This window comes from Balaenoptera borealis, assembly GCF_965194805.1.
Source record: "Balaenoptera borealis genome assembly, chromosome: 19".
In the NCBI taxonomy this organism is placed as follows: Eukaryota; Metazoa; Chordata; class Mammalia; order Artiodactyla; family Balaenopteridae; genus Balaenoptera; species Balaenoptera borealis.
This window is the reverse complement of record NC_138878.1, coordinates 11,833,276-11,844,345: the sequence shown is the minus strand read 5'-3', so window position 1 is coordinate 11,844,345 and position 11,070 is coordinate 11,833,276.

Sequence of the window (11,070 nt, the reverse complement as noted above, 5' to 3'; positions counted from 1 at the left end):
AGGTGCTTAATAAATATGTGTTGAAATTGAACTCCACACTCTAATTCAGATGCTCCCCTGATGCTTAGACTAGTGCAATAGCCTAACAGTCTCTTTTCCTTCAAGTTCTGCTTCTTCCGATTCATCTTCAACACCACTGAAGAAGTGCAAATTAACTAAGTACATGTCATTACCCTGCTCAGAAACTGTCGGACGTTCCCTCTTGCAAAAATGATGCGATCCAGATTCAAGCTGGGATGCGAGCCCTAATCACTTCCTCAGGCTCACCTCACCCTCCTTCAAATGGAAAGATCCTCTATCTCTCTGCCTGGCAGGCCTGACCTCTAGATTCAAGCACCACCTCTCCAAAGGATCTTCTCTGATTCCTTTACTGTCTGTCCCACTCATATTGCCCTTGCCATACAATGTCCTGTACTGTTACCTTCACTCCCTAATTAGACTGGAAGTGCTCAAGGGCAGGGAATGATTCCCACGTTAGTTTGAATCTCCAGCACTTAGCACACAGTAGAAAACCAATAAATATTTACTTATAATTATGCCAGTAAGTATAAACACAAATTTGTTACAAGCAAACATGCACACATTTCAAGCACTCTTTTGTTTTAAATTAATTAATTAATTATTTTATTTTGGGCTGCATTGGGTCTTCGTTGCAGTGCGTGGGCTTCTCAGTGCGGTAGCTTCTCTTGTTGTGGAGCACAGGCTCTAGGCACGCAGGCTTCAGTAGTTATGGCACTTGGCCTCGGTAGTTGTGGTTTGTGGGCTCTAGAGCGCAGGCTCAGTAGTTGTGGCGCACAGGCTTAGTTGCTCCGCGGCATGTGGGATCGTCCCAGACCAGGGATCGAACCCATGTCCCCTGCATTGGCAGGCGGATTCTTAAATCACTGTGCCACCAGGGAAGTCCCTCAAGCACTCTTTTGAACATTAAGCATTTTGTTTATACTAGGAAAATCTGAAGGTAATATCTTTTTCTTCCACATGTTATTGACTACGTACCTCATTCATTGCAGGACAAACCCTAGGGTTTTTGTTTATTTATTTTTGGTGGGCTTTTTGTTTATTGGCTGGTTGGCTAGCTGGTTGGTTGGTTTGCTAAAAGGCAGCATAGTGTCTGTTGAAGCATTGGGTTTGGGGGGTTTGTTTTTTCCATTTTATTGAGATATAATTGACATACAGCTCTATGTGAGTTTAAGAGGTGTCTGATGATCTCACTTCTATGTGGAATCTAAAACAAAACAAAACAAAAATCAAAGAAAATAGATAATAGATCATATTTGTGGTTACCAGTGGTGAAGCACTGGTTTTTGAGTCTGAAGCCCTGAATCTACTGGAGGTCCTAACATTGACCCTGGTGACTTTAGCCAGCTTCTTATGCTAGTGAACACTGGTTTCTTTTTTCTTTTTTAAAAATTCTCACACAGATGAGAGCCATTCGTCCTGACTGCATAGTCTTGCAACTGCAAGGTGAAACTTCCCCTTCCTCTGATAAGGTATCTCTGTCTTAGAGATGATGACAGTCCAGAACAGGAATGGCCAGGCGAGTAATAGCAGGTGCTCCAAAGACTAGCCTGATCCTCGTGCAGCCGCAGGAGACACCATAGGCAGGACTGAGGCTCGCCATGGTTTTTCCCAAAGTGTGACTGTGACAGAACTGTTGGTGTCCCGTCCAGATGCCCTAACTGGGGCATGCACCTGTCCTCCAGCTCCAGGGTGTTGGCTGCTAACTGCTCACCCCTACATCCTCCTCCTGTCCTTGGCTGGCCACCACGGCTTTGTCTGGAGACGCCTGGAAGGTTCTGCACCATCCTTGGAGGGAAGCCTGCGGCCAATGACTAATCTACGTGGGAGTACAACAGCCCTGTTCCCTTGCCTCTGGCTGCGTGTGGAAGGACAACCTCAGTGATACAGGTCACATCCTAGAGCTCCCCTGGGATCAGGCTGAAGCTACACTTAATCCAAACCCATGTCTTTCCTTGGCTCACCCCCTGCCCTATCCTGCTTCCCTCTCCGCCTTACACGTTTCTTTGGAGCCCCTTCTCTCAGTAAATCTCTTGCACAACAACCACCCTTTCAGATCCTGCTTCTGGAAAACCCATCTAATAATAATGCCCTGCCCACACCAGTCTTATAAAAAGATCTGTAAGAAATAAGTTTCATGGCCAAATAAGTGGGAGCAGCTCTGCAAATTCTGTTCCCCTCCTAAAGGACCAAAATGCATATTAAAGGTTCTGAGAGATCTTCCCATAAAGAAACCTGCTGAATCCTGTTAGTACTTGCTTTAGCACATCTAAGCCAGTCAGGTTCAGAATAAGTAGGTTGGGGGTGGGAAAGGGATATCGGGAAGAATCACTGATGGAGAATATTTTAAGACTAAGTCTATTCTGAGGCTGGCTTTGGGGTATGGATTCAGTTTGGTTGGAGATTACAGAGAGGATTTGCTCCGTGTAACTGCGGGGAAGTTCCCAGACCAGTAGTCACCCAAGTCCAAGCTTGGACACAAATGACAAGGCTAGAACCAGCTCAAACCCCAGGGTCTGGGTGCGGAAGCATCATCCCTCTTGCCCTTCTGGCTGGACTGCTGACCCCAAGTCACAGCTCCTCTGTTGCTCGCTCTAAACAAGGACCACGCGGGATGACCACCTCTTTCCCGCTTTCACTGCCAACTGGGAAGAATATTGTTTGACTACAGAAAACGTCTGGCTTTTTTCCTAACTGAAGACGTTCCAAAGTCAAATTCCATCTAGGAGATCAGTTTGCCATAGTCCATCTTCTCTTTTCTTTCTCCAAGAGGGTGTGAGGAAAATTATTCTCTATTAACAACGTGGGTTGGCAGGTCCACAGTGATGGGGAAAACATATCAACATGACCTTGGCAGAGCTGGAAGATGAGAGTGTGAGAAAAGGAGCAGGGCAGGGGCAAGACGGAACCAGTCTCCTCTCGTTGACTTGCCCTATCCCTGCCTCAGGGCGACGCTGAAACGTGCTGCAGCCAGTGCCCGATCCGTGAGAGTCTTCATAATCCTCGTTCTAGGGGTTTGGTGTCCGCTCCTTTCCTGCCACTTCCATCTGGCTGGAGGAAGTGTGCTGCCTGGAGAGTGTTGGGTCCAACTGGATGAGTGGTGACCCCAAGGCCCTACTTTTGGGGAGCTCAAGGCTTTCCAGAGCATCTGAGCGAGGCAGCTGGCTTTCCCACCCAACCTCTAAGGCCACCTGAAAACTTCTAACCATTGAACCTCCAAACTGCAAATAAGAAGCCAAGGCACACTCAGGACTTCCCTGGCGATCCAGTGGTTAGGACTCCGTGTTCCCAATGCAGGGGGCGCGGGTTCAGTCCCTGATCAGGGAACTAAGATCCCACAGGCAGCGAGGCCAAAAAAAAAAAAATTAATTAATTAAAAAAAAAAAAAAAAGCCAAGGCACACTGAAAAGAGGAGTTTGAAATGCCCGATTATATGATTATACGATTCCACTTAAGATGATAATATCACATATGAAACCTGCTTGAACAAGCCAGTTTAAACTTAACCAATAGCTGAATTGTCTCCAGACATGAAAAAGCCACAGAAGCCAGTAGTTTAGATGTAGGTCTAGAAAGAAATAAAATAAAAATAAACTTGAGCAGAATACCAGCCTGTGGCGACTGGGGTACTAGCACAATGAACTTGAGTCATCCTGAGTTTTGTAGATATTATGTGATTAATTGACTAAGGCAGTCCTTGCAAAAGCCTGAGACCAAGAAGCTGGGAGCATGGGAGGAAATTTGTGGTGTGTTCGTGGAAGGTTGTGTGCTTCCAAGGGGACTCATGGTGTGGACACTGGTGTATCCAAGATGTGGGTGTGAGCGGAAGCTGGGTGCGCGTGAGCAGCCCTGTGGTGCGGAGGCAAACGGCTGTGTCTGAGAAGGCCTGTGTGGGGGAAAAGGGCTGTGGGTGGGGAGGGGAGCTGTGATGTGGATGGACACACTTGAGAGAGCTTACTGTGTGGACATGAAAGGCTTTGCGTTCTTGAGGGGACTTGTGGTATGGACGTGTGTACCTGCCCAAGGGGATCAGTAGTATGGACACAGAAGGCTGTGTGTTCCTGAGGAAACCTGTGGTGTGTTTCCAGAAGGCTGTATAGACACGAGGAGATGTGTGGTGTGGATACAGATGTGTACCCAGAGAGCTGGTAGTGTGGACACAGAAGGCTTGTGTACCCAGGGGAACAGTGGTGTAGACATTGATGGTGAAAGGACCTGAGGGCCCCTGTGTTGTAGACAGAGATGGCTGTGTGTGCCAGATGTGGCTTGGGTCTGGGCACAGAAAACAGTGTGTGTTCTGAGAGGACTTAGCGTGTGGACAGGGAGGTCTGTGTGTCTCTGAGGGAAGTCTGTGGAGGGGGGGAGAGGAAGGCTGTGTATATGTGATGCAACTTGTGGGGTGGACACAGAAAACGGTGTGTCCCTGAGGGGACCTGTGGTATGGATAGAGGACACAGAAGGCTGCGTAAACCCAAGGGCACAGAGACTCAGTAGTTTAAAAAAAAGGCTGTGTGAACTCGAAGGGACGTCTGCTGCGGACCCCTGAGTCTGTGTAGGTGTCAGAGGAAACGTGTGATGTGGATAAAGAAGGCTGTGTGTCCCTGAGAGGATGCATGCTGTGCATACGAGGGTGTGTGTGCTCAAGACAACATGCGGAGTGGAAGCAGAAAGCGTTTGTTCGGGGACTTCCCCGGCGGTCCAGTGGTTAAGACTCCGTGCTTCCACTGCACGGGGCACGGGTTTGATCCCTGGTTGGGGAACTAAGATCCCACATGCTGTGTGATACGGCAAAAGAAAAAAAAAGAAAGCTGTTTGTTCCCAAGATGACATGTGGTGGTGTGGAGGTAGACATGTCGACACGTGCCCCCGTGTGATGTGGGCATAAAAGGCGGTGTGTCCCCGAGGAGACTTTCTGTGTGGATAGAAGGCTGTGAGCACCTCAGGGACCTGTGGTGTGTGTCCCTGAGGAAAATCGTGGTATAGACGAAAAAAGACTGTGTGTACCTGAGGGGACTTGTGATGCGGACATAGGTGGCTCTTTGTATGCCGGGGGACACAGAAGGTGGTTGTACCCAGTTGGAATTGTGGTGTAGATACAGGAGGCTCTGAGTACCTGAGGAGACCTGTGGTGTGGTCACAGAAAACTGTCTGTAACCAGGAGACCTCCAGTTTGGGCAAAGAAGGCTGTGTGTAACCCAGGGGACGTGTGATGGAGACACAGAAGACTTGTGTACCTGAGTAGAATTGCGTGAACACAGCTAGCTGTGTGTACCTGAAGCAACTTCTGTGTTGGACAAGAAGGCTCTGTGTTCGGAAGGCGAGTTGTAGCAGGGAGGTAGAGATGCTAGTACCTGCGCTGACCTGCGAGGTCAACGTAGAAGGCTCTGGATACCTGAGACTGTGGTCTCCATGCTGTGGACACAGTAAACTGTGTTAGCCCAGGGGACTTACATGGACGTGGAAGGCCATGTGTGCCCAAAGGGACACGTGGTGAGGAAGCCGAAGCCGTGAGGGGGCTTGTGGTGTCGACATAGAAGGCTGTGTATGGCCAAGGGGACTTGTGGTGTGGATACAGGTCTAATGAAAAAAATACAGATAGGGCTTCCCTGGTGGCACAGTGGCTAAGAATCCACCTGCCAATGCAAGGGACATGAGTTCGATCCCTGGTCCGGGAAGATCCCACCTGCCACGGAGCAACGAAGCCTGTGTGCCACAACTACTGAGCCTGCGCTCTAGAGCCCGCGAGCCACAACTACTGAGCCCACGTGCCACAACTACTGAAGCCCACGCACGTAGAGCCTGTGCTCCGCAACAAGAGAAGCCACCGCAATGAGAAGCCCACGCACCGCAATGAAGAGTAGCCTCCCCTCGCTGCAACTAAAGAAAGCCTGTGTGCAACAACGAAGACCCAGTGCAGCCAAATATAAAATAAATAAAATAAATTTATAAAAAAAAAAAAGACAAAGATGCCTGCTTTAAAAAAAAAAATACAGATAATAACAAATGTTGGTGAGAAGGTGGAGAAGTTGGAATTGCTGGTGGGAAAGTAAAATTGTGTATTTGCTTTGGAAAACAGTCTGACAGTCCAGTCCTCCCAACGTTAAACACAGAGTCACTATATGACTCATATACTCAGGAGAAATGAAAACATAGGTCCACAGAAAAACTTCCACATAAATGTTCACAGCAGCAGCATTCATAAAAAACAAAAAGCAGAAACAACCCAAATTTCCATCAACTGATGAATGGATGAACAAAATGAGGTGTATCCATAAAATGGAATATTATTCAGCCATAAAAAGAAATGGGATTCTGATACATCTTACAACATGGATAAACCTTGAAAACATCATGTTAAATGAAAGAAGCCAATCACAAAAGACTACATGACATGTATATGAAATGTCCATAATAGGCTAATCTCTAAAGACAGAAAATAAACTGGTGGTTACCAGAAGCCAGGGGAAGAGGGGGAGGTTGAAGTCTATTCGTTTCCCAGGGCTGCCATAATTATTGCCACAAACCTGGCAGCTTAAAACAACAGAAATGTATTCTCTCCCAGTTCAGGAGGCCAGAAGTCCAAAACCAAGGTGTCGGCAGGGTTGGTTCCCTCTGGAGGCTCTGAGGGAGAATCCCTTCTGTGTCTCTCTCCTGGCTTCTGGTGGTTGCTGGTGACCCACTGATGCTCCCGGCTTGGGCTTTCTAACTCCAACCTCTGCCTGCATCTTCACACTGCCTTCTCTCTGTGTCTCTGCATGTTCTCCTTTTTCTGTCTCTTATAAAGACACTCATCATTGGTTTTAAAAACCCTAATCCAGAATGATCTCATCTCATGATCCTTACTTTAATTACATCTGCAAAGACCCTTGTTCCAAAAAACGTCACATTTTGAGATTCCAAATGGACATATCTTTGGGGGCCACAATTCAACCCACTCGGGGGGTGCTGGCAATGGGGTACAGGGTTCCACTTGGGGGATGATAAAAATGTTCTAAGATTGATTGTGGTGATGGTTGCATGACTTTATGAATATACTGTAAGGCATTGAACGGTGTACTTTAAAAAATTTTTATTTTATTTTTATTTATTTTTGGCTGCACTGGGCCTTCCTTGCTGAATGCGGGCTTTCTCTCGTTGTGTCGAGCGGGGGCTACTCTTTGTTGCAGTGCGTGGGCTTCTCATTGCAGTGGCTTCTCTTGTTGCGGAGCATGGGCTCTAGGCGCGCGGGCTTCAGTAGTTGTGGCTCGTGGGCTCTAGAGCGCAGGCTCAGTAGTTGTGGCACACGGGCTTAGTTGCTCTGCGGCATGTGGGATCTTCCCGGACCAGGGATCAAACCCGTGTCCCCTGCATTGGCAGGCGGATTCTTAAATCACTGTGCCACCAGGGAAGTCCCTCAAGCACTCTTTTGAACACTAAGCATTTTGCTTATACTAGGAAAATCTGAAGGTAATATCTTTTTCTTCCACATGTTATTGACTACGTACCTCATTCATTGCAGGACAAACCCTAGGGTTTTTGTTTATTTATTTTTGGTGGGCTTTTTGTTTATTGGCTGGTTAGCTAGCTGGTTGGTTGGTTTGCTAAAAGGCAGCACAGTGTCTGTTGAAGCATTGGGTTTGGGGGGTTTGTTTTTTCCATTTTATTGAGATATAATTGACATACAGCTCTATGTGAGTTTAAGAGGTGTCTGATGATCTCACTTCTATGTGGAATCTAAAACAAAACAAAACAAAAATCAAAGAAAATAGATAATAGATCATATTTGTGGTTACCAGTGGTGAAGCACTGGTTTTTGAGTCTGAAGCCCTGAATCTACTGGAGGTCCTAACATTGACCCTGGTGACTTTAGCCAGCTTCTTATGCTAGTGAACACTGGTTTCTTTTTTAAAAAATTCTCACACAGATGAGAGCCATTCGTCCTGACTGCATAGTCTTGCAACTGCAAGATGAAATTTCCCCTTCACCTGATAAGGTATCTCTGTCTTAGAGATGATGACAGTCCAGGACAGGAATGGCCAGGCGAGTAATAGCAGGTGCTCCAAAGACTAGCCTGATCCTCGTGCAGCCGCAGGAGACACCATAGGCAGGACTGAGGCTCGCCATGGTTTTTCCCAAAGTGTGACTGTGACAGAACTGTTGGTGTCCCGTCCAGATGCCCTAACTGGGGCATGCACCTGTCCTCCAGCTCCAGGGTGTTGGCTGCTAACTGCTCACCCCTACACCCTCCTCCTGTCCTTGGCTGGCCACCACGGCTTTGTCTGGAGACGCTTGGAAGGTTCTGCACCATCCTTGGAGGGAAGCCTGCGGCCAATGACTAATCTACGTGGGAGTACAACAGCCTTGCTCCCTTGCCTCTGGCTGCGTGTGGAAGGACAACCTCAGTGATACAGGTCACATCCTAGAGCTCCCCTGGGATCAGGCTGAAGCTACACTTAATCCAAAGAGCAAATTGGCTGGTTAGCAAAGTCATTTCAAAGTCCCCTAGAACTCAAAGATTATCACAGTAGCAGCTGGGGATGACTTTCCAAACCCAACTGAATATTAAATCAGTAGTAAATTTGTAAACAAACAGAAAAAACCAGTATGCTTTACTTGGCACAATATTTTAGAAATCATTATTTAGATGTCCTTGAAAGGCAAACAACTTTTCCAGCAATGTTTGTCTACTGCTCACTTCATGATATAAATACTAAGCACATGAGGCCAGATACTGAGATTAAGGTTCAGATATCAGAATATCCCTTACCTTGATTCGACCCTTTGCTGGAAAGCCAGGACTCGTGTGGCTGTCAGGTTTTCATAGGGTAGAGGTGTATGGTGCTGTCTTCCATGCTTTTAAAATGCCGAAGGGGCAAAGCCCACGACGAGACCACACCCTTGAAACTCTTGCTGATTTCTGAAGAGAGTGAGTACCAGGGCAGACGCCACCTCCTCCTTGAAGGCCTCCCTAATGCCGTGGGCACGGCTCTCCTCCCTGCGTACTCCAGTGGCACTTGACACATTCCTCTCTGCATGGCCTGGTTCAGGGTAGATATGCAGTAAGTTGGTTAAGTGTAAACCTAATAAAGTGTGTTTTACGGGAAATTATGTGGAAGCCACCAATGGAAACTGAAATTGCCTAGTAGCCACATTAAAAAGATAAGAAGAACCAGGTGAAATTAATTTCAATAATATATTTTATTTAACCCAATATACCCAAAATATTATCAAGACAATATGCCATCACTATAGAAAACTTTAATGAGTTGTTTTGTTTTTTTTTTTTGTCCATGCTGCGAGGCACGCGGGATCTTAATTCCCCCACCAGGGATGGAACCTCCGCCGTCTGCAGTGGAAGCACAGAGTCTTAACCACTGGACCGCCGGGGATTTAACACAAACAAAGGCAGTAACAGAGGTGTGTTTGAAGAAGAGTTCGCAGACCAGGAGTTTGGGAAAGAGAGCTGTGTAGTGTGAAAAGGTAAAATCGGAGATGCGGGTGAGATCCTAATGGTCATGCAAAGCCTTGGAAGCCATGGCAGGAAGTTTGCAGTCTGTTCAAAGGGCAGAAGTACAGTGGACTTTGGTGACTCTGTCTCTCCCTTTGGCTCTCTCTCTGTCTCTCTCTAATAGATAAAATGAATAGCAGGCAGAATCTTGAGTGTGCCTCCTGTCTCTTGGGGACCCTGGACTGACACAAGTGTAAACAGTGTGTAAAACCAAACTAAGAAAGTCCAGCTAGGTTTAGGCCATCGGATAATTATTCAAGGAAAGAACAACTTCTCTGAATGCATAAGAGTAATGTATAAGTAACCGTTTTGATGTACTCCTATAGAGGTGAACATTTTTCTATACAAAGTTTCAACAGTTTTCCTGCATTCTAGCTTACGCAGCTCATTTATTCAGTTGCATTTCCTGTTAAGTCAATGTCTATTTGGATGCCTTCTGGAGTATCATAGCGCTGATTAATGAGACTTAATTTTATAAAGTACTTCTTGATGACTGCCTGAACCAAATCCTTTCAAGTCCTTTCCTAATGTCTTGGTGCGACTTGTGAAAGGTGAAGCCACACTAATCCTTGCTCTCCATCAAAGTTGCAGGAAACAGGAACAGGACAATTTCCTGCAAGCATGTCACCATGTGAGCTGAGTAACCGGAGACCTGGAGGAGCTCAGGGTTACTGTGTTTGAAAAGCAGTTGTTGAAGAGACTCACAGTGGAATTTATGGGACGCTTCAGAGGAGGCTGAAGACCCGCACCTCAGATTTAAGCAGAGGGATTTTCTTTTCTAACTGTATTTTTAAGAATTTTTAAAAGAATTTTTAAATTAAAAAATTTTAATTTTCTTAAAAAATTTTTGGAATGACAATTTTTTTTTTAATTTTCAAAAAATTTAATTTTCAAGAATGACAGCTGTCCCACGCCTTGTCTTTGTCAGAGCTTCCACACTACAGCAAGCACATCTGGCAAGTTAAAAGGAGAAGAATTTAAACAGAAAACTATTCCTCCCTACCTCACTTTCTTATAACATACTTATATTCTTATAATACTCATTCTTAGCCTACTTCCCCCTTTTAGTCCACCCTTCTACAAGACATATTGACAGCTTACGAGATTTCATTCATTCACTCAACAAACAGTTACTAAAGCATTACCCTCATCCTTTGGTTATACAAAGCTGACCGTGTTAGTCATGATTCTTGGTTGCAAGCAGCAGAAGCCAACTCTACACACACAAAAAGAATATTCGGAAGAAACAGATGGGAGGGAGGAGAACTGGGTTTGGAAAGTGGACAGGACATAAGGCAGCGGTGGAGGGTCAGCAAGCAGAAAGACAGACACCATTTTTTAGCAGAAACCATTTGGTCGGGATGCTACCACCATCACCGTGAACAAGGCCTAACCGTATCATCCTCTTTGTGTCGCTAGTTCAAGATTCTGTGTCCCAGGTGGGAGAAGTGATCGGCCAAGCCAGGTCCTGTGTCCATACCCTAATGGCCTGCGACAGGGAAAGAGTACTTCTTGTCCTTTGATGCTTTCACAGGGGAGGTAAACTCTACAAAGCCAGTGGTGGG